The sequence below is a fragment of the Hyla sarda genome, chromosome 1, assembly GCF_029499605.1.
Source record: "Hyla sarda isolate aHylSar1 chromosome 1, aHylSar1.hap1, whole genome shotgun sequence".
Lineage (NCBI taxonomy): Eukaryota > Metazoa > Chordata > Amphibia > Anura > Hylidae > Hyla > Hyla sarda.
Window position 1 is genome coordinate 144,262,341 of NC_079189.1, and position 25,467 is coordinate 144,287,807.

Genomic DNA, 25,467 nt, shown 5'->3' on the forward strand with positions numbered 1-25,467 from the left:
TTAGAAGCAAATCCCCATAGCAAACCTCTTCTAAACTGGGAGGTTCCCCAGAGACATTTCATCAGAGAGCACTTAGACAGAAAAGAACAATCTTAACTTCAGAAGCTCATAAGTACTGAAAGGATTAAGATTTTTTAATAAAAGTAATTTACAAATCTGTTTAACTTTCTTTAGCCAGTTGATATATATATAAAAAAGTTTTTTCCTGGATAACCCGTTTAAAGTTCCATGCAAGTTTATGGGAAATATATGTTACTGCATAACTTTCATACTACAACGATAATACTCGGTCACATGTTACTTATATGTCCACTAAAAGTTTATAATAGTTAATTTAACCCTAACCTACTGTCACGATGCCGGCTGGCAGGTAGTGGATCCTCTGTGCCAGAGAGGGATTGGCGTGGACCGTGCTAGTGGACCGGTTCTAAGCCACTACTGGTTTTCACCAGAGCCCGCCGCAAAGCGGGATGGTCTTGCTGCGGCGGTAGTGACCAGGTCGTATCCACTAGCAACGGCTCACCTCTCTGGCTGCTGAAGATAGGCGCGGTACAAGGGAGTAGGCAGAAGCAAGGTCGGACGTAGCAGAAGGTCGGGGCAGGCAGCAAGGATCGTAGTCAGGGGCAACGGCAGAAGGTCTGGAAACACAGGCAAGGAACACACAAGGAACGCTTTCACTGGCACTAAGGCAACAAGATCCGGCAAGGGAGTGCAAGGGAAGTGAGGTAATATAGGGAAGTGCACAGGTGATTACCCTAATTGGAACCACTGCGCCAATCAGCGGCGCAGTGGCCCTTTAAATCGCAGAGACCCGGTGCGCGCGCGCCCTAGGGAGCGGGGCCGCGCGCGCCGGGACAGAACAGACGGGGAGCGAGTCAGGTAGGGGAGCCGGGGTGCGCATCGCGAGCGGGCGCTACCCGCATCGCGAATCGCATCCCGGCTGGCAGCGGGATCGCAGCGCCCCGGGTCAGAGGACGTGACCGGAGCGCTGCAGCGGAGAGAGTGAAGCGAGCGCTCCGGGGAGGAGCGGGGACCCGGAGCGCTCGGCGTAACAGTACCCCCCCCCTTGGGTCTCCCCCTCTTCTTGGAGCCTGAGAACCTGAGGAGCAGACTTTTGTCAAGGATGTTGTCCTCAGGTTCCCAGGATCTCTCTTCAGGACCACAACCCTCCCAGTCTACTAAAAAAAATTTTTTCCCTCTGACCTTTTTGGCAGCCAAAATTTCCTTGACCGAGAAGACGTCCGAGGAGCCGGAAACAGGAGTGGGAGGAACAGATTTGGGAGAAAAACGGTTGAGGATGAGTGGTTTGAGAAGAGAGACGTGAAAGGCATTAGGGATACGAAGAGAAGGAGGAAGAAGAAGTTTATAAGAGACAGGATTAATTTGACACAAAATTTTGAAAGGACCAAGATAGCGTGGTCCCAACTTGTAGCTAGGGACACGGAAGCGGACATATTTAGCGGAGAGCCATACCTTGTCTCCAGGGGAAAAAACGGGGGGAGCTCTTCTTTTCTTATCCGCGAACCTCTTCATGCGTGAAGAAGCCTGTAAGAGAGAATTTTGGGTCTCTCTCCATATAATGGAAAGGTCACGAGAAATTTCATCCACAGCGGGCAGACCAGAGGGCAAGGGGGTAGGGAGGGGGGGAAGAGGGTGACGGCCGTACACCACGAAAAATGGGGATTTGGAGGAAGATTCAGAGACCCTGAAGTTATACGAGAATTCGGCCCATGGAAGGAGATCTGCCCAGTCATCCTGGCGGGAGGAAACAAAATGTCGCAAATAATCACCCAAGATCTGGTTAATTCTTTCTACTTGTCCATTGGACTGGGGATGATATGCAGAGGAAAAATTTAATTTAATCTTGAGTTGTTTACAGAGAGCCCTCCAGAATTTAGACACGAATTGGACACCTCTATCCGAGACAATCTGCGTAGGCAACCCGTGAAGACGAAAAATGTGTACAAAAAATTGTTTAGCCAACTGAGGCGCAGAAGGAAGACCAGGAAGAGGGATGAAATGTGCCATTTTGGAGAATCGATCAACGACCACCCAAATAACAGTGTTGCCACGGGAAGGGGGTAAATCAGTAATAAAATCCATACCAATCAGAGACCAAGGCTGTTCGGGGACAGGCAGAGGATGAAGAAAACCAGCGGGCTTCTGGCGAGGAGTCTTATCCCGGGCACAGATAGTGCAGGCTCGCACAAAGTCCCCAACATCCGTCTCCAGAGTCGGCCACCAATAGAAGCGGGAGATGAGTTGCACAGATTTCTTGATGCCCGCATGACCTGCGAGATGGGAGGAGTGACCCCATTTGAGGATTCCGAGGCGTTGGCGTGGAGAAACAAAGGTCTTCCCTGGAGGAGTCTGCCTGATGGAGGCAGGAGAAGTGGAGATCAGGCAGTCAGGTGGAATGATGTGTTGCGGAGGGAGATCAACTTCTGAGGCATCCGAGGAACGAGAGAGAGCATCGGCCCTAATGTTCTTATCGGCAGGACGAAAGTGAATCTCAAAATTAAATCGGGCAAAGAACAGAGACCACCGGGCCTGGCGAGGATTCAGCCGTTGGGCAGACTGGAGGTAGGAGAGGTTCTTGTGGTCGGTGTAGATAATAACAGGAGAACTTGATCCCTCCAGCAGATGCCTCCATTCCTCAAGTGCTAATTTAATGGCTAGAAGCTCTCGATCCCCGATGGAGTAGTTCCTCTCCGCTGGAGAGAAGGTCCTAGAGAAAAAACCACAAGTGACAGCATGCCCGGAAGAATTTTTTTGTAGAAGAACAGCTCCAGCTCCCACTGAGGAGGCATCAACCTCCAATAGGAAGGGTTTGGAAGGGTCAGGTCTGGAGAGGACGGGAGCCGAAGAAAAGGCAGACTTGAGTCGTTTAAAGGCGTCTTCTGCTTGAGGAGGCCAGGACTTGGGATCAGCACTTTTTTTGGTTAAAGCCACGATAGGAGCCACAATGGTAGAAAAATGTGGAATAAATTGCCTGTAATAATTGGCGAACCCCAAAAAGCGTTGGATAGCACGGAGTCCGGAGGGGCGTGGCCAATCTAAGACGGCAGAGAGTTTGTCTGGATCCATCTGTAGTCCCTGGCCAGAGACCAAATATCCTAGAAAAGGAAGAGATTGGCATTCAAACAGACATTTCTCAATTTTGGCATAGAGTTGGTTGTCACGAAGTCTCTGAAGAACCATACGGACATGCTGGCGGTGTTCTTCTAGATTGGCAGAAAAAATTAGGATATCGTCCAGATATACAACAACACAGGAGTATAACAGATCACGAAAAATTTCATTGACAAAGTCTTGGAAGACGGCAGGGGCGTTGCACAGTCCAAAGGGCATGACCAGATACTCAAAGTGTCCATCTCTGGTGTTAAATGCCGTTTTCCACTCGTCCCCCTCTCTGATGCGGATGAGGTTATAGGCGCCTCTTAAGTCCAATTTAGTGAAGATGTGGGCACCTTGGAGGCGATCAAAGAGTTCAGAGATGAGGGGTAAGGGGTAGCGGTTCTTAACCGTGATTTTATTAAGACCGCGGTAGTCAATGCAAGGACGTAGGGAGCCATCTTTTTTGGACACAAAGAAAAATCCGGCTCCGGCAGGAGAGGAGGATTTACGGATAAAGCCCTTCTTTAGATTCTCCTGGACGTATTCGGACATGGCAAGAGTCTCTGGGGCAGAGAGAGGATAAATTCTGCCCCGGGGTGGAGTAGTACCCGGGAGGAGGTCGATAGGGCAATCATAAGGCCTGTGAGGAGGTAGTGTCTCAGCTTGTTTTTTGCAGAAAACATCCGCGAAGTCCATATAGGCCTTAGGGAGACCGGTTACTGGAGGAACCACAGAGTTACGGCAAGGGTTACTGGGAACCGGTTTTAGACAGTTCTTGGAACAAGAGGACCCCCAACTCTTGATCTCCCCAGTGGACCAATCCAGGGTAGGGGAATGAAGTTGAAGCCAGGGAAGTCCAAGGAGAATTTCCGAGGTGCAATTGGGGAGGACCAAAAGTTCAATCCTCTCATGATGAGATCCGATGCTCATAAGAAGGGGCTCCGTGCGGAAACGTATGGTACAGTCCAATCTTTCATTATTTACACAATTGATGTAGAGGGGTCTGGCGAGACTGGTCACCGGGATGTTGAACCTGTTGACGAGAGAGGCCAAAATAAAATTTCCTGCAGATCCAGAGTCCAAGAAGGCCACAGCAGGGAAGGAGAAGGCAGAGGCAGACATCCGCACAGGCACAGTAAGACGTGGAGAAGCAGAGTAGACATCAAGGACTGTCTCACCTTTGTGCGGAGTCAGCGTACGTCTTTCCAGGCGGGGAGGACGGATAGGACAATCCCTCAGGAAGTGTTCGGTACTAGCACAGTACAGGCAGAGGTTCTCCATACGGCGTCGTGTCCTCTCTTGAGATGTCAGGCGAGACCGGTCGACCTGCATAGCCTCCACGGCGGGAGGCACAGGAACAGATTGCAGGGGACCAGAGGAGAGAGGAGCCGAGGAGACGAAACGCCTCGTGCGAACAGAGTCCATATCTTGGCGGAGTTCCTGGCGCCTTTCAGAAAAACGCATGTCAATGCGAGTGGCTAGGTGAATGAGTTCATGTAGATTAGCAGGGATTTCTCGTGCGGCCAGAACATCTTTAATGTTGCTGGATAGGCCTTTTTTGAAGGTCGCGCAGAGGGCCTCATTATTCCAGGACAATTCTGAAGCAAGTGTACGGAATTGTACGGCATACTCGCCAACGGAAGAATTACCCTGGACCAGGTTCAACAGGGCAGTCTCAGCAGAAGAGGCTCGGGCAGGTTCCTCAAAGACACTTCGGATTTCCGAGAAGAAGGAGTGTACAGAGGCAGTGACGGGGTCATTGCGGTCCCAGAGCGGTGTGGCCCATGACAGGGCTTTTCCGGACAGAAGACTGACTACGAAAGCCACCTTAGACCTTTCAGTGGGAAACAGGTCCGACATCATCTCCAGATGCAGGGAACATTGGGAAAGAAAGCCACGGCAAAACTTAGAGTCCCCATCAAATTTATCCGGCAAGGATAAGCGTATCCCAGGAGCGGCCACTCGCTGCGGAGGAGGTGCAGGAGCTGGCGGAGGAGATGACTGCTGAAGCTGTGGTAGTAACTGTTGTAGCATAACGGTCAGTTGAGACAGCTGTTGGCCTTGTTGCGCTATCTGTTGTGACTGCTGGGCGACCACCGTGGTGAGGTCAGCGACAACTGGCAGAGGAACTTCAGCGGGATCCATGGCCGGATCTACTGTCACGATGCCGGCTGGCAGGTAGTGGATCCTCTGTGCCAGAGAGGGATTGGCGTGGACCGTGCTAGTGGACCGGTTCTAAGCCACTACTGGTTTTCACCAGAGCCCGCCGCAAAGCGGGATGGTCTTGCTGCGGCGGTAGTGACCAGGTCGTATCCACTAGCAACGGCTCACCTCTCTGGCTGCTGAAGATAGGCGCGGTACAAGGGAGTAGGCAGAAGCAAGGTCGGACGTAGCAGAAGGTCGGGGCAGGCAGCAAGGATCGTAGTCAGGGGCAACGGCAGAAGGTCTGGAAACACAGGCAAGGAACACACAAGGAACGCTTTCACTGGCACTAAGGCAACAAGATCCGGCAAGGGAGTGCAAGGGAAGTGAGGTAATATAGGGAAGTGCACAGGTGATTACCCTAATTGGAACCACTGCGCCAATCAGCGGCGCAGTGGCCCTTTAAATCGCAGAGACCCGGCGCGCGCGCGCCCTAGGGAGCGGGGCCGCGCGCGCCGGGACAGAACAGACGGGGAGCGAGTCAGGTAGGGGAGCCGGGGTGCGCATCGCGAGCGGGCGCTACCCGCATCGCGAATCGCATCCCGGCTGGCAGCGGGATCGCAGCGCCCCGGGTCAGAGGACGTGACCGGAGCGCTGCAGCGGAGAGAGTGAAGCGAGCGCTCCGGGGAGGAGCGGGGACCCGGAGCGCTCGGCGTAACACCTACCCTCATTTGCGAGGGAATGCAAATCTATAGGAAATGTATATTCCAGCATAACTTTTGTATGGCTGGAGATATTTCGCTAATACTTGGTCACATGTTACTTATATGTCAAATAAAAATATATAATACTTAAACTAACCCCTAACCTACCGCCATATGTGAATGATGGGGTTTTTGTTTCGAGCCCCCTGCAAGTATATAGGACTTTGGGTGCCTCACTCCACAAGCTCCGCTCTGCATTTCCTGGTGAATGCGTCAGTCCGGCTGACAAGCCATACCCTCCCCATATCCCATGCCCCATCTTGCAAAGACACGCCCACCCTTTAAGCCACATCCCTTTATTTTCAGCTTAGAATATCTTCACCACAACTCAGCCCAACCTGAGGATGGGATATGAGGATTAGAAATGGGGATTAGCTATGGGGATGGGATATGAGGACAGGATATGGGGGTGTGAAATGGGGATGGGATATGGGGATGGGATATGGGGGTGGGATATGAGGTCGGGATATGAGGACGGGATATGAGGATTAGATATGAGGACAGGATATGGGGACGGGATATGAGGATTAGATATGGGGATGGAATATGAGCATGGGATATGGGGACGGGATATGAGGAGGGGATATAGGGACGGGATATGAGGTCGGGATATGAGGACGGGATATGAGGTTGGGATGTGAGGTCAGGATATGAGGTCGGGATATGAGGACGGGATATGAGTTTGGGATATAGGGATGGGGTATGAGGAAGGGATATTAAGACAGGATATGGGGTCGAGATATGAGAACAAAATATGATGACAGGATATGAGGTTGGAATATGAGGAGGGGATACGAGGTCAGGATTTAGGGATGGGATATGAGGATAAAAACTTCTTCCTTTGTTGCTTTTCCTCCCCACAAGGATAAGGTAGGAAACACCGGGCAGCGCCGGGTACTACTCAGCTAGTTGGTAATATTGGTCTCAGTATGCAGGATTTGGTCAGTAACAGTATGATGGTAATATGTATGGTGATAATATACCTCCTTGTATAATGGTGTTATTGGTAATATTATGGTGCTATTTGGTTACCAAATACTTTAGTTATTTGGTAACTGTTTGACTATTATGTTAACATTTTCATATATATTCTTACTTTTTTTATTTACAGATATATCATTTTTTTTTTTTTTTTTTGCTGCATAGGGGCATTGCTGAGGGTGTGGGTATGGGAGTGGATGAGGGTGTGGTTAAGGGAGTAGCTGGGGCTTTGGACTCTAGCCCCAGGTCTTTTGGAGACCTAGCAACGACTCTGCAAACAGGGAAAGAAATGCTGATGGCGGAAGGGGTAAAAGGGAACCTGTAAGCTCCCTAATGCCATATCAGCTGCCCCCATTACCTGGGAGCAGGATGCCATTGAACCAGAAGGCTGCATATACAGTATTACTGGATTGTATGTGGTATTTGCCTCTATGTTCTACTAATGTAGAACTTGGCTGTTGGTTTCATAATAATTCTACTCAACAGATTAATCTTCAGTGCTATGAAAGCCAGATTTAGTGTTGTGGTTTGCTCAATTTATGCTATAGGGGCTTACCAGCCATACCACACCACTGTCTCATTATTACTTTATTTGTTCCCATACATTATGACCTTATTGTTATGTGAATTTGTGTAAATCAGATGACTGTACAGTTATCATGAATACATTGCCTGATGACAATACACACTTCAGTACATATTCCAGCTGTGCTGTCATTAGGAACAAAATGTTTTTAAAAGACATTTGGTTGTACAGATTGTGTTTAAAACTTTTAGGGTACAATTTTCTAAAGTAAAACTGTAATCTCAAGAGATACATTTTCATGAATGCGGTTCCTTGAAAAACTGTCTAAAGGTGCAGTATACATTACATATATACAAGATGTTAGCAGCGATTTCTTATAAGTTTACCTGTCTTTTAAAAAAACTGTACTAAAGACGTGTCCAAAGTTTTGATCAGTGGAGATCTGAGTGTTCAGACTTCAACCTTTTGTTAGAATTAGTGGTGAGAAAAGTGCAGCTGACCGAGACAATCCCATAGACTCAGACTGATGTCAATATGTCAACAGATTTTTTAAGTGACAGTGCTCATTTAAGTCCTGTATGTGGCAAGGTGGGATCTTCATGAATTGACTTGTTTTCTAGCACATCCTAAAGATGTTCTATTGTTATCTAGAGAAGTTAAAGGGGTTATCCAGGAATAGAAAAACAGAGCTGCTTTCTTTTAATACCAGTCTGTCTCCAAGTTGGGTGTGGTTCTGCAGCTCAGGTCCATTAAAGTGAATGGAGCCAAGTTGTAAAACCACACCCTCAGACGTGGAGCTGTCTGAAAGAAATTAGCTGTGATTTTCTATTCCTGGATAACCCCTTTAAGGGGTCACTGTCATTTAAATTACCTTTTAACATGTCACACAGGCATGTCAAAAGTTAAGATCCATTGGAATCTCAGTGCTAAAACCACTCCAATCCTTAATTTTTGCTGGGTTACACACACATAAGCACCTTTTACTTCTTGGCTCAGTATTTATTTTACACTTTTAAAGTTCCCATAGGGGATTTTTATATGCAATTATTAGATTGCATTCACTGTAAAAGGCTACGCCTATGGCATAGCATTACACAGTGAGATCCGTGACCCACTCGTGTAGCCTGGTTAAGCCCAGGCTACATCGTTGGATCAGCAAGCGGCGGCAGGAGGCAGGTAAGGGAAACTTCCTCCACTCGCAAGGGTTTCGTGAGCTCCACTGAGCTACCGGCAAGTTCCACTTTCACTTTAGTCCTTTAGACCTGTGATCAGCATTGAAAGTATGATAGTAGCCAACACTCACTGCTCTGAAACGAGTGCAGCTACTGTGCTCGCTTCAAAGTCCCTTAAGGATTTAGGGCATACAGGGCATACCTGTAAGCATTTAGAGGGGAATTTATCATAGCAGGTAAGGGACTTTTTTTTTTTGCTTATACTATGCGCACATATTGTCGTATGTGCGCCAAAGCAACTTTCCGTGAGACTTTTTGAAGGCAGTGGCTTTTAAGCAAATTTTTTTCAAAACCCTAGGTAAGTTTTCAATATTTCACTTTGCAGTAGTAGTGAATTTATTGTAGCGACATTCGCAAAAAAAGTCACACGGAAGTAAAAAATACCGCAGAGCAAAGCAAATAAAACTCTGTCTTTTGAAAACCACTTATGTACGCAATATCAATGGGCCTGGTAAGGTATGTGAGGTGATTTTTGAAAGTTTGACTTTCGTGCGCAAAATTTACCAATGCCGTGCGACATTTTGATAAATTTTGCGCAAGAAAGAAAAACCAAAGCAAAAAAGAAACTACTTATATAATGACTTTCTGAAGTAACCTTTGATAAATTCCCCTCTTAGTCCTTTACAGGTTAAAGGTGTACTCCAGCATTTAACAACCCTGAATCTGAATTTCCCTGAACCTCCCTGCAGCATTTCCCTGAAATCGCCGAGATACATGAGTACAATGCTTGTGTGTCTCCAGCGCTGCTATAGAGAATGCATGGAGCTTGTCAGGACCCTAGGAATGCGTTGTTAAACAGGCTTCTTAGTGTATATATATATATATATATATATATATATATATACACATATATGGCCCGTCTCCTGTAATCAGTTGGACTGTGCCCTGAGTGAAGCGTGCTACCATGCACTTCATCCAGCTATAATTATTGATCAGAGGTGGTCTCAGCACTGAGATCCTGACTGATTTTAACTTCTGACATGTCTGTATCAGCAATGCTTTAGGCTAGGTTCATACTGCGGAATCTCTGATAGGACCACACGGACACTGCGAGTATTTCCACCTGAAGAATGAGCAACACCAAAAATTCCGAAGTGTGAATTTGTGAATGGAAACCTGTAGTGTGAACCTAGCTTTAAAGTCAATACCTTATCAGGTTTCACAAACCATTCCTGGAGGCCACTGCCATTAGGCAATACCATTACATTCAAGGAGTGTATTTTTACATTATCCATTTTAATATGTCATAGTACGTTATTAATAACAGACGTTATTTTGTGACGGAAGATAGTAACGGGAGAAATAGTGCATGCACTATTTCTTATGTTCATTCTCCCTTCACAAAATAACGTCCGTTATTAATATCGGACTATAACGGATTAAAATGGATAATGTAAAAATCCCATAGACTATAATTGGATTTTCTAACGGACGTATGGGATTTTCTAACAGATGTTTAATGGCCGATTTTCAGGTTTTCATAACGGAACATCAAACAGATCTTTAAAACGGATGAATTTTATAGTGTGAAAGCAGCCTTAGTGAGTGTGTCTGGAGAATTGGAGGCCTCAAGCCAAAAGTCTGCAGCCACCTGTCAATTGCAAGTAAGCCAAAGTCATCTCAATTGTCTGTCACCATCTCAAGTCAAGTCAAGTTATCTATAGTCAGTGTGGCCTGCATTATAGTCTGTCAAGTCACTACAAGTCCCAGCAAGCCTGCGAGGCCCCCTTGTGTCACTGGCCACCTCTCTGGGATATTGGCTGAACTGCATAGACTGTACCATCTATCTTACCTCAGTAAAGTTACCGTTACCCTTAACCTGGTCTTGCCTAACTGCTAAACCTTCGGGTGGTTATAAGGCCAAACCACGCCCTGGCATCATGACAAGAAGGGGTTAATCTACCATCTACCCCTTGGGCCATAACATCTGCCTCGCATCTACCTCACACTACACCCGTGGCTTACCACATATTTACTCTAGATATAGTGCCTTCTTAAAAAACATTATTATCCCATAGAAGCATTACACAGTCATTGTCCACCACTGGGATAAAAATAGTGGCCCTCCTGTCTGTATCATCTACTTTCATGCTGTCTTTATTTATCAACTAATAACTATGTCCTTCTGTGTCAAGATCAGAGGTACACATTATGCTACTACGGTATTATACTACAAAAAATACTGCGATCTTTGTATACAATATATAAGTTTAGAATAGCTGTAATTTTCAATGTTTCCATAGATAAATGGGCCATCAATATAAAGAGATTATCTGATTGAACAGTTTCGGAATGTCATATGGAGAAAAACTGTTCCAGGTTAAACCCCCCCAAAGGACGAGGGGACACTCCCTCCGTCTGGAGAAGAAAAAGTTTAGTCTCAAGGGGCGACACGCCTTCTTTACCGTGAGGACTGTGAATTTATGGAACGGTCTACCTCAGGAACTGGTCACAGTAGGAACAATTAACAGCTTTAAAACAGGATTAGATACATTTATGGAACAAAATAACATTAATGCTTATGAAGAAATATAAAATCCCATCCCTTCCCCAATATCGCGCCACACCCCTACCCCTTAATTCCCTGGTTGAACTTGATGGACATATGTCTTTTTTCGACCGTACTAACTATGTAACTATAGTACCACCTATATTGTGACAGTTAAAACTATTCTCAGTTTACAAAACAGTTGAGCATAATTGAACAAAAATGTCCAACATTAGAAAGCTCAATTTAGGCCTTTATGACGCTGAATGATAAGGCGATAGACTGCGGTATGCACCATTCAGATCCACAAGAGGCTCATTCCCACATTTTATGTATCTAACACCAGACCTACTTCATTTAGCAAACTAATTAGAACATAGCTTTGACAGAAAATTCACACTTTCTCACTTGGCAAACCTTGTAATGACTTTCCTGTAACACAGAGTTAGTTACCACTTCTTCAGGCTAATGCTCTCTCTGTGTGATAGCATCTAATTTGTTTCCTCCAGTTTGAGGCTGCCAGCATGTGTAAATGGAGTGCAAGCATTTACCAAAATGAGAGAGTCAAATGATCAGAGCAACATGTGCATAACTCAAAATACAGTATTCAACATTCTTTCCATAGCAATCATGTGAATGGCACAACAATGCCCTCTAATGCACAAAATGTAATAATATGATGTGTCTCATGCATCAAAGATAACTTGTTCTATGCATTCGGTGTCAGGCCATGTGTCAAAAGTTTCTCTTTTAAAATAGCTTTACTGTAGTTTTTTTTTAAATAAGGTAAGATAGCATACAGTAATTTCACATCAACAAACATTCCAAGCATGAGGAATGCAGTGTCATAGGTAAGACGTCCGATAGGACACATATATTACAAGAAAACCCAGCAAGTGTCAATGGGTGACCATTTCTAGAATGCTATATATATTTATATATATATTATATATACACATTGAAAGAAAAAACATTAAGGTACCAAGAAGGAGCTGTTGGAATCAAACGAAACTTTATATCTGTTAATGGAATGATGATATACTAAGTGATTTCAATATTAGGGTGAAAGTATATGTTTATTAGGGAGAACTGTACAATTAAATGGAGGCTTTAATACCCTGCTGCTCCACCTCCAGCCTGGATACAAGATGAGATATGCTTGGGCATGGAGGAATAAAGGTTTTATATGGGATCATGTAGCAACTTTACCCACAGATGTTACAGCTGGGCTTGTAGACTGCACACTCATAGGATGCGGAAGCTGGCATCCAAGCTGGTCCAATAAATGCTTAACTTGCAATAAATATGGCTCCCAGGTGTGTGTGTGTGTGTGTGTGTGAGCATTATCCTTGAAAATGCAATTTGGAAGCCATGCCATGAGAAGCAACACGTGTGGCCGCAGTATGTCCTGCACATTCCGCTAAGCAGTTAGTGTCCCTTATATCACTACTAGGGGTGACTGACTGTCATATGTGATTGCTCCCCATATCATCACATTAGCAGTTGGGGCCAATGTGTTGCTCCACAGCAAAGGAATGTGGTCTCCATTCTCAAACCCAACTCAAACTGAAACTGGATTTGCCGCTAATTCAAAATGGTTCCAGTTTATAGCAGTCTGGGTCTTTAATTCATGACACTACTGCAAACCAAAGTGTCTTTAAATTGTGGGACGCATAGCAGGCACTGTGACAGAAACTTTCCTTCTAAGTACCTAGAAATGCTATGATGCAAAGACAGGAGTATATAATAAAGGTGCAACCTGTATCTGGACGGTGAGCAAAGAAATTGGGAAGCTGTCCATATTTGTTGGCAGATCGAATGATCCTCTTTACTAGTGGTCTGTCTGGGCCATCCCTGGCTGTCTCTTGTGTGCATGCCCTCACATAACCACTGCCCCCAACACCTCCTAACAGCCTGGACAGTGCAGCCTCGAAGGCAGAGAATTCATCCAAATGGCCATTCCTGCTTCTCTTCTCTGATATATGGGCAAAATGTCAGCGTACATCATAGAGGCATGTCTAGCAGTCAATATTGCTTCATCAAGAGGTACACTACCCAAAAGTAGCTTCAAAGTGCCTTTTTATAGGGTAGCAGGGGAAGCACTTTTATGCCCTCTTGTGGCAAGACCAAGTGTCCTTAAACATACCTGGATGCTAAATTTTGCAGCATTTTGACAGTTCTATTTGGTTGCATCTTTTCTTTGTCAAGCTGTGCATAAGTTGTTATATATAAGCTGTTAAAAAATGGGGTTTCTAATGCACAAACCTACACATGAGTAAGAAGCAATACCAAATCTATATGGAAAATATTCACTTAAACATTCTGCAAACAGACGCTATTTGGAACTCAATGGGATAAAACAGAGAGTACTCCATAAATACATAAGGGCAAACAAGAGATTTATTTATACAGGAACGATGCACCTGAAAATGTAAAAATATGTAGAAATAAAAAGAGCATATATTGTAGAAAAATGTTACGTCACTTGTGATATCTTTTCACATTCATATGACAGTATACTTTTACACAGTAACAATAAATTCCAGGAACTTCCTAGCGACAGGAAAAACATACAGAGTATTACCTGACACTGGCCATAAATTATTTACCTAAATGCCTGTATTCATTACAGCAGAGCTCATGTTACAATACATGTTAATGTCATGAGCAGATAATATAAAGGCTGTGCCTATGAACAGCACAAAATGCAGTTCATAATAATCCATAGAGTGAATGTTTACATGTCCTAGTGCTTACAGTATCCTTCTGTATTTTTTATCATGCATATATGCTTTTGCATAGCAGCCTGTACTTATATATTCATTTCAAATTATTTCAATCAGACCCCTTTACATTTTCCATTGTAAATATGGGGGGGGGGGGGGGTCAATACCTCAATTTTAGATTGCCCAAACCTTCCATTTGACCTTTGTTTTTAAGAAGAGAGTATAGCTGGCAACCACCTACCATGGGTTCAATCAATGGGTTCCATTTGATGTGGTTGCCTTGTGGGGCAGATGGGCTCTCAATATCGTATTAAGATGTGTGCTAAGCCATATATTCAATATGTATATGTTTCTTAGTGCTTGCAGTTTGCTGCTATAATTTTCTAAATGTTTTATTGTTTTTGCCTGGCACTACATATCTAAGGTGGCTCTGCCTGCTTGCCTGTGCAATAGTGGTATTTTCCATAGTTAAGGTGTGTGTTCCTGATCTGCAATCCTAATGTTGCCACTGCTTGACCCTTGTACCACGCTGACCCTCCTGTACATGGCTCAGACCACTTACTCTGAATGCCTCCTGCCATGACTCTTTCTTGTACCTGATTTAAACCTGTTCTTTCTGCCTTGACTCTTCTTCCCATAATTCCATTAATGCCAGCACAGTCCCATCGACCAGTTTTCCGCCTATCTAGCCGGCCTCCACCCACAACAGCAATAGACTGAAGTGTCCTGGTACGCTCTAGCAGCTGAAGTCCAGCTTCCACATCCAGCAGCGTAAAAATGGTAAAAATTTAGAGGGTACTTATTCTCCACTGCTGTATTTGCCCCAAACCAGTAGTGTAGAACAGATGATCCACACCGCTGTGGTACTACATACAGTTCATGGGTCCCAAATCATTTCCTCCAGCAAATGAATCCCAGTCTAACCCTGATTTTCATCAAGAACGTAACTGCATTGCCTAATTATTCACAAATGTTACCCTCTAAATGCATTGAAAGCTTTTATTTAACACTTAATACAGAGAATAATATGTAAGTGTAACAGAAATAATGTTACCATACACTGTGTTTTTCAAGATATCATCTACAGAGGTTTATTTTGTAAAGTCATTCATGTACTGAATTGTTATACTGAGATAATTCTTTTCTGACTGCAAGTAATTAATTTTCCTTTCTGGCAAAAGAAGTTATTAATATTAATGAAAAATACAGAGTATTCCCAAGTATTGCTCTATAGGTGTATGGTGCAGACTTTTAATTCTTATTTCTTATCTTCTAATACAGACCCTATTAATTCCTACAAAAAAAATGCTCAATGTATAATCCTTCAAAGATCCATTCTAGAAAAAAAACAACGTGAATTATTTATAAAAAAAAATACATTGATTCTCCTTATTTTATTATTAAATAGAGAGCATTTATGCCAGTAGGAAACCCTTAGGTACTCTACAAAGAAGAAAGGAACATTCCCTGTAGAGTGTATAGTACAGTTGCCGTGCTTTATACTCAGCATTAGCCATTCTGCTTCAAAATCTAGATGTGTTTCCAAAGGAGCATGCTATCTTTTATCACAGTTACAAGGCATTTGTTGTCAGCATGTACATAATTATCCACTAAATATGGTAAATATTTGGAGAGGAAAGTTTCCATAGCTATACCCCTCATGGCCATGACTTGATGAACATTAACAACATTTTACTATGTTTTGCGGACATCTGCTTGGAGAGGAAGGGGGTGTTTGAAGGGTGACAGTATTGTTAAACTGCAACATTTGTAAAAAATAATATATATATATATATACAGTGGTCCCTCAACATATGATATTAATTGGTTCCAGGAGAACCATCATATGTTGAAACCATCATATGTCGAGTACATATGTCTATGTAAAAATGGTAATTGGTTCTGGGGCCTTGGAACCATTGTATGTTGAATACATATCTCTCTGGGAAACTGCTAATTGGTTGTGGGATGACCATTGTATGTGGAGTGTATGGGGAGTGTTGCACAACTATAACTCCCAGCATGCATGTACAGTCATTGACTGTCTGGGCATGCTGGGAGTTATAGTTTTGCAACAGCTGGAGGCACACTGATAGGGAAACATTGATGTATGGGGTGTATAGTGTGTATATGTATTGTATATGATGTGTGACATCGCATACAGTACTGTACAGTTCTTTAAATACCTTCAGGGGGGACAGAATGTCCTCCATTACCATCCTGCCGACTACAGCTCTATAGGAAAGGAAGTGGAGGGCAGCCAGCAGCTCATTGGATGCCTGCAGCAAGATGCTGCAAGCTATTGGCTATGGCTGCACTGGGGGGCGGGGCTTACACAGAGCTCACAGTGGAAGCCTGCGTGAGTTAGCAGGACAGCATGTGAGTAACAGGAGGCAGAACGGGGCACACGGGGCGCATTAAACAACTATCTGTCAGTTGCTGAAGTTGTCAGCGCTGTCAGATAGCTGTTTGTACGATGGCCCCGACACCCAGCAGCATCATATGTCGATGCTTCCTTCAACATACGATGGGCTCTGAGAGGCCATCATATGTTGAAATGATCATATGTCGGGGCCATCATAAGTCGGGGGTCACTGTGTATATATATATATATATATATATATATATATATATAATTTTTATTTGGTAAAGAAAATTACAACATATTTTGTGTTCTTTTACTGTAGCATGTAGCGAAGTGTCAGAATGTTCTACGCCGTACATACAGTATAAATGCTGACCTACTGCTAAGGAATGGCCAATCTGTAATTTTAATATAGGGGACAATGTATTTCCCAAAACAATACACGTCTTATTGAAGAGGTACTACAGAGGGCAAAAAATGCAATCAATTGGTGCCTGAAAGTTATACAGATTTGTACATTTCTTCTATTTTAACATGACCTCAAGCCATCCAGTACTTATCAGTTGCAGTTTGCCCTGGAGGAAGTTGTGTATTCTGGCTAGTCAAACATTGTGCCACCACAGTCTGTGTCAGGAAAATGGAGCAGGGGTTGATTACTATGGGTGGCATGGTGGCTCAGTCGTTAGCACTGTTGCAGTTAAAATCCTACAAAGGGCAACATTTGGATGGAGTTTGCCTGTTCTCCCTGTGTTTGCATGGGTTTCCTCCGGGTACTCCTTCCACTGATTTCACTGGGGAATTTATATTGTGAGCCCCAATTTCTGTACACAACCAAAAATTCCCCAGAGGATCCCAGTGTCCTAAATCAATTATTTCCAAACCCCTTTGGGGCACATAGCCCCTTCGGGACAAATTCCCTAATACTAGGGATCCCCCATTATTAAAATATAATTTTTTATTACATTCTCATTAAAATAATTCCCTAAAGTGCACAACAAAAAATGGTGTGTGAAAAACACATAGGTCCAGATTTATGAAAGAATGTCTATGTTAGAGCAATTTTTCCACATTTTTTGGGTGGTGGGTTTGACTAGCATGCATCTTATTTATCAAGAAGGTGCAGCAGGATGAGGAATTTTGCGCAGCTCTGCTGTAGAGGGAAAAGCTCTTACACATACACTCTTTCTGAACACTTGTGAAGAAGGGAAGTAGACACTTTCCCGGGTCCTGAATTTGGCAGGTTACGTGTTTTTACTTACTTTGACAGAGATGTTGTGACATTTTTACTTGCATTTTAGACGCTACAATCAAATTTGATTGCGGTGTCTAAGGGGTTTAAGCCGTGATCGGTGATGTCTGGCATTAGAGAACCTGAGCGGGTGTCATAGAAGGGGAGTGGGACGCTGTTGTCCACAAAAGGTTAAAGGTTGAATTGCGGAAGGTAGAAGTGATTCTCACGCCTACTGGTAGGTGGTGTAGCTTTGCGCCTAAAAAAGTAGCTTTGCGTACAAAATAGCGACTTTTGACAAAAGTCGCAAATGATAAATACGTGACCCTTGCATGGTCAAAAAGAAAAAGTTCTATGGGTAGGCAAAAAGAGTGAAACTGTCTATATCAAGATGTATAAAAGTCGCTAAATATGCTGCTTGCGCTGAACTGCGCCAAAACATAGACAGAAAAAACTGCTCTAAAAGCAATGATAAATCTCCCCCATAGAGTTGGAGTGATGGAATTTATTGCTCAACATTCAGAGTCCCCTTATAATAAGGGTTGCTGTGCAGTCAGGAATTCAAATTCTTCTGTCGTATTGTCTCTAAGAGTTTGTTTTCACTCCAAATAGTGACCTAAGCACTCCTATATCTCAAATCCATCAGCTCCACTCAATGCTATTTAAAACATAGTGAACTTGGGAGCGAACCCCCCCCCCCCCCCCCTACACAGCCGGCTTTGTCAAGGGTAGAGGTTCAAGTGTCTATATAATGGATACCATCCCGGCTTTAAAAGCTCCGTTTGTGGGAGTGTCCAAATTACTCATCTAGGATTAACCAATCCTGTCATTAACCAATGATGTACAGGTCCCAGAATATATGAATGGATAATACGTCATATATGTAAGGAAGTCTTCACTTTCAATCCCCAAATCCTATTATGAAACATCATACCGGGTCCTCTCCAGTCAGTATCACATAGTCTGAACGGGTAATAAGATGATCAGTGTGCCAGATCATGTGATAGCCCTATAGAACGATCCCCATAGCTTTTATTATAATCACATGATCAGTGAGGCCGGTCACCTGTTCCTGAGGTGCGGTCATGTGACTCTTCAGAGTCACATGTCCATATCCCAGTCCCGCATTAGGTTCCCGATCAGTGCGCTTACACGTTGCATCCGTGCTCCTATAATGCTAAGAGCATCCAGATTTATAATACATCCTATTCTCATACTTATGGTGACAGATGGATTCACCAATAATATATCATAATAGGGAATAATTAAAAGTTTACATCGGAGTATATAATAATTTTCAGGTAAGTATATAGCTAGGGTTATTAGGTCTTAAACATGATTGGTTATGGATAGCCATGTCTAATTAGTAATTGTATATTAATAAAATAGCTTGATTATTTGTTATAATAACTGGTTGATATATATTTCACCAAATTCCTTACAAAATGTTAAATATCCCCATACATACTACATACCAGTATGTAATTATTTGGGATTTAAAGACCCCTTTAGAGATCCTCTGAATTATTTTGGTTTTTATACTATATAGAATGGCGGGGACCACCATGCATCCTTGTCGTTATTAATTTGTTTTATTTTAACGGATCTCCTTATGTGATTCTCTACACCGTCCAAATCACATGCTCTGGAGGCAACAAGCCAATCCAGTCACACAGCTCCTGGTATGTATAATACAGAAGTATAGAACTATACATCGTTGTTAGTTTTAAGGTACCCATTAATGCACCATAATCTTATGTCCACATAATTAGTATTTTACAGTTATTATTTGTATTTTACAATAGTTCCTTAACCCATTATTATTTTAAAAATGCAGTGTAAGTGAAGCGTTCATTCAGCCACGTCAGGGTTCTGCTCTCCAATCTATAATTCCAATTAGGTTTCTCCTTTTGTAACAAATTATTAATGTTGCCTTTCCTAGGGCCTAGTTTCTTCTGACAGATTCCCCAAAATTTTAGGGACTCTAATCTGCCTTACATGTCTTGATAAGGTTATTTCTGCATTTGTGCGAACGGTGCTCAAGAGTTTGCCCACCCTCCATCTCAGTTGTTGTGTTGTTTAATCCACATATAGGAGGAAGCACTTACATTCTGCTACATAGACCATATTTGTGCTGCTGCAATTAATATACGGTAACCATTAATCGGTTTGTAAATTATTTATTTTCGATATATACTTGCAGATTGCACAGTGTCCAGACGGATCAGATCCTTTGAGGGGATTTTGCAACCATGTAAGTCCTGAGTTGATCGACTCCTTTTGATGACTATGCGCCAAAATATCCTTTTTTAAGTAATGCTAGGTTCTCTGACCTAGGACCTTTCTCAAGTCCTTATCTGCTAATAAAATTGGCCAGTAAGTTTAATTTGCATGATTTTTGTAGAATATGCATCATACATGCAAACCCACCTAATTTGTTTAGGTATTTCTACTTTACATTTATTTTCCAATAAGTTGTTCCTGGATTTAGCACAAGATTTATTATTTGCTTGTCTCATAAATTTCTTAGGCTAACCCCTAGCCTTGAACGGCATCATCAGATTTCTACTTTCTTCTTGAAAATGCTTGTACTTTGAACAATTCCTTTTCGCTCTAAAATACTGTGCTATTGGTATACCTTTACGTAAAGAGCTAGGTTGCCAACTTTTGCAATGTAATAAACTGTTTGTCGCTGTTTGTTTTCTGTAAATTGTAGACTGGATTCTATTTCCTCCATTGATGAAAATAGTTAAATCAAGAAAATTTTTGCCACCATTTTCATGTGTAAATTTCATTCCCACTGAATTTAAATTAAGTATGGTAACAAAATCCATAAATTGTGACTGTGCTCCATCCCCAAAAAAATCTAAATATCCTCCAGGTACCTACCCCAAAACAAAATGTGCTCCATGTATTCTACCAGTGCTTCATTACCAAAGACAATTTGTGCTCCTACCACTCTTTACAAATTTGCATAAGTAGGTCCGCAAGTGGTCCCCATAGCGATACCTTTTATCTGATTATAAAAGGTACCGTGAAACAAAAAGTAATTGTGTGGCAACAAAAAAGTGAGTAGTTGGATAAAAAAAAGGAATTGTGATCAGAGAAAAGCCTACTTTTTGTGTTCTAAAAGGTGGTAGCGGCCTGAATTCCCAAGTGATGTTGTATATTACTGTAAAGTCTCTCCACATTTAAACTCATTAATATAATGCTCTCCGTGACTGGGAGGTCATTAATTTTCTTTACTGTGTCCTTTGTGTCTCTAAGATGTGAAGGGAGTGTGGGGACAAAAGTTGCTAGAATATGGTCGACATAGGTACTGATATTTTGTGTTAAAGGGGTACTCTGGCGCTTAGACATCTTATCCCCTATCCAAATGATAGGGGATAAGATGCCTGATTGCGGGCATCCCGCCACTGGGGACCCCCGTGATCTTGCATGCCGCACCCCGTTAAAATCAGTACCCGGAGTGTGGTCTGATTACCGCCACACCCTCTCCCATAGACTTGCATTGAGGGGCGGGGCGTGACATCACACGAGGGTGGAGCCGTGACGTCACGGGATCCGAAGCCTCCAGCATTGCCAGAAGCCGTTGAGGTGGGTGCTGCAGACGAGATCCCGGGGGTCCCCAGCAGCGGGACCCCCGTGATCTGACATCTTATCCCCTATCCTTTGGATAGGGGATAAGATGTCTAGGGGCGGAATACCCCTTTAAGTTGTTATTGCCTAAAACAATAGGTCTGCCCTTGATAGGTGGATAGGTTTCATGAGTTTTAGGAAGAGCATAAAATGTTGCGATTCTTGGATGGGGGATGCACAGAAATTTAAGTTCATCCATAGTAATTTAACAATTCCTGGACAGCGCTGAGTAATATGTTGGCTTTGGCGCTATATAACTAAATAAATTATTATTATTATGGGGATTTGTTCCTGCTCTGGACAGTTCCTGACATGGACAGAGGTGGCAGCAGAGAGCAATGTCATCAGACTGGAAAGACTACACATCTCCCTCTTGGGCATATAGCAGCTGATAAATTACAAATCTGTATAACTTTTTGGTACCAGTTAATTTGGAAAAAAAAAATCTCTAGAGTATCCCTAAAATATGGAGTAGCTATTAAACTACACCAGATAGTACCAGACATGGTTTATTGCCCTATTTCTTTTCAGAAAAATGGCATAAACATTTCTGACACCTATAAAAAAAAAGCCATAGTTGGGGTGATTCATACATATATAGTGTTGTGGAGATTCATATATATATATATATTGAACAATATTCCTCTTAATGATGTTATGCTAGAAAACCAACATAATTACTGTGATAAATGTACATCATTATGTATATAGGATCAGGCCTTTGAGCTAGCTAGAAGTTAAAAAACATGTAATATTCTACTCAAAGCTGAGTGTTAACAATTCATATATACTAAGACTGCAGCATCTGTAGGGCTGACTGATCTGCCTTCTAAAAGCCATCATATTCCATACTATATACCCATGTCATCTCCTTTGTATGCAAGAAGGAAACACTTGGCTTCTCCAGTGTTTGGAACCATTAATATTCTATTATCCATTGAGTACACCTTAGCAGTCTACATTATGTCATAGAATCAATAGATGGTTAGCCGTTCACATTATAATCTGCAGACAGGAATCTTTATCTTCACAGAAAGAGAATAATGTTTCTCCTCATCTTTGCTAAGGAAAAATAAAACTACCAAGTGACCATGTTCCCTGTAAATATGTATAAAAAAATGTATGTGTAAAAATATAGTTGTTCTCATTAAGAATTTAAAATATTTGATTTATACAGTAATAAAAATATTATTATAAGGTCATCCTGTTTATAGGAATATTAAGTATTTTGATTATGTTAGATAACCTTTACTAGCCTTATAAAAACTTGTAGGAACTCTGGTTTATATTTGTTTTATTTATCGTAATAAAAAGTAAAGCGTACACCCGCAGCCATCCCAATTTAGTACTTAAATTCACCTTTGCTATGTCTAAATATCATATTTATTAAGCCCCCAGACACTTATTCCAACACCTGCATAAGTTTGATATTTTTCAGAAAAAAGGAGTCACACTGTTTGCAGCTGATTTATTACATTTTTTAACAATTATTTTGTACATAAAAATGTGTCCGTGAACTACACTCTATGTGCCATGAGCAGCTTGATGGCAAAATTCATTCCTTGATAAGCCAAATGTACATAGGATCATAAATAAGAGGATTATAATACATGTGAGTAGCTTTAGCTTTTAGTAAGATCATGTGGGTTATAGAATGTGCTTTATTATGTTCTCTAGAGAAGTCAGAAGCCAAAGAACAACAGCATCCACATTTATATACGTATAAAAAACATAAAAAAATTGCTGGCCCTAAAGAGTATCTGATTTTTCCCCGAAATATTGTTACTGGTCTTTGCCAGGCACTGCAGCTCAGCCCAAGTTTTCCAGATTATAATATTTGGTTCTGATGGTGAATCCTGTTTAGGTGAATGAGGATGACCTGCAATTTCAGACACACTTCATGCCTTTATTTAAAAAAAAAAAAATAAGGTAGACCCATTTTTTCTAATCCTTAATAATATTTTAAGCATCTCTAGTATCTCTTAAGGAGAGAACCATCATGCATACAATGCAGTGTTCAACAACCTGGAATCAAAATTCCCAACACATAACTAAGACAAGACAGAGTTTAAGGGCAAAGTGTGGCACAAAGAGGAGGTGTTAAAGGGTTAAAATCTCACCCTTGTAACCTCATTTCTTCTCATCGTTGCTCTGCTGGTCTGTCTAAGGTGCATAACAGCCGTATCCTGACTCTCCAACACCAGATAATGATGGTGGAGAGAAGTATCGGGCGTGTTGGATTATGACCACCAGACCCGGTTGTTCTGGGAGGGGTACCCCTCCTCATATAGGAAACATGTTCAGCTTTGTATCACAGTTTATATACAGTATATGCAAGAATCTCTGCATATAGTGGGCTCTCGGGAGGCGTCTCAGGAAATCATTCACAGAAACAAAATAAGTGTAACTGCTGCACAGAACACAAGTAATATGGATACAGTGATCCCTCAACTTACAATGGCCTCAACATACAATAGTTTCAACATACAATGGTCTTTTCTGGACCATTGTAAGTTGAAACCAGACTCAACATACAATGTACAGACAGTCCAGATCTGTGAAACATGTCAATGAACTGACCAATCAGAATGGGCATTCACTGGTAAAACTCTTGTATTACTGAAGTGTATGCACTGCCTGGTGGCTGGTAGCGCCCCCTATAGTACATGGAGGTATTACATGTTCTGTACTCTTTACCTGTACCAGGGTTAGCTTCTCCTTTGGACGCCAGGTGAGGACGGCTCTATGTTATTTTTTTAGGACATTGTCTGTACTGTATAGGACCCTAAAGAAGCTCCTGTCCTCTACATAGACCAGTGCTTCTCAAGCAGGGTGCCCCCAGCTGTTGCAAAACTACAACTCCCAGCATGCCCGGACAGCCTTTGGCTGTCCGGGCATTCTGGGAGTTGTAGTTTTGCAACAGCTGGAGGCTCCCTGCTTGGGAAGCACTGACATAGACAATGATTACAGCTCCCAGCAGATCTTTATTACTTTTATATGTAAGGATTTGCTTTATCTGTATTAGTTATCTACTTATTTTTCTTTAATCCTCACCTTTTCCTATTTTTGGATGACATTTTGGTGCCTTTAGAACCAATTACCAGGTTTCCATAGAGTTCTGGTCTCAACATACAATGGTTTCAACATACAATGGTCATCCTGGAACCAATTAATATTGTAACTTGAGGGACCACTGTATTTTAATATGTACATTATGCCTGACCTCAGAATAGGATAATTATTGTAATATATCAAAATAGTCACATTTTAATGCAACGACCTTATGGATGAGTGCCATCCTGATGAACAGTATATGTAAGAATATTATGAGTTAAACTTGTACATTACTAATCATTGAATATTATGGCAGAAAGGGGGCCCAAAAGCCAATGTGTAATACAGAAATACACAAAAACCTACCACCAACCTACTGAGAAGGTCACAATTAAATTTCTGACCCTACAAAATTACCGCCTTTGCTTTGTACAGCTCTACAGAACAAGTCGTATAAACATTTTTAAGATCTTAACAAAGGTCTCTTTGCTACACAACTGATCTGTCTGAAAACCCTTATTTTAATAATATACAATTATTTTGACAGTGTAAAGGTTAAGATGTGCAGTGTAAATGCTCTAAGAATGTACTTGTACAGACTAAGCACACACAGAAGAACAGGAAAAAAATATCCATGACTAGGTTAAATAAGTATTTGTCATCATGTTATGATACGACATTATATGTGGTTTGAGGTGTGGGAGCCTCAAGCAAGGGAGGTGTGCAGGGTGAGACACCTATTATATAAGTCATTCCATTGACCTCTTTATATCATCTCCATTATCAAGTCAAAGAATACGTTTTGGTCTTGAATACTAGGAAGTCAACTATGTTTTGTTTCATCGGGGTCCTTAAAGGGTTTATCCAGTGTTTGAAAAGTGTTGGTGTTTCCTTAGAATCAGCAGTGGTCTTTCTCCCAGCACCCTTGCTGATCAGCTGTTGGAAGGGACCACAGCACTCATGGTGAACATTACAGGTAATCTGCTTGTACATGAAAATACCATGCTATCTATAGCAAGTACTGCAGTTTAATGGATCAACACTGCAGAAAAGATCACTTTAACCCCTTAAGTACCAAGCGTTTTTCTGTTTTTGCACTTCAGTTTTTCCTCCTTACCTTTTAAAAATCATAACCCTTTAACCTCTTAAGGACCAATGACCTCCTGGGACGTCATGGCACCCTGGGCCTTAAGGACCAATGACGT

At 42.4% G+C, this 25,467-nt stretch overlaps 1 protein-coding gene across 2 annotated transcripts in view; it reads right to left on the minus strand.

The window, feature by feature from the left end:
• FHIP1A (FHF complex subunit HOOK interacting protein 1A) overlaps positions 1-25,467 on the minus strand; it is a 260,100-nt gene that overhangs the window by 175,809 nt on the left and 58,824 nt on the right. The window contains exon 1 of one of the 2 annotated variants that reach the window (XM_056562813.1): positions 6,132-6,176. The exons of the other annotated variant lie outside the window; for it this stretch is intronic. The gene's annotated coding sequence lies outside the window, so the exon portion shown is untranslated. Of the gene's footprint in view, positions 1-6,131; positions 6,177-25,467 lie in introns of those variants that run through there. 2 annotated transcript variants of the gene reach the window in all.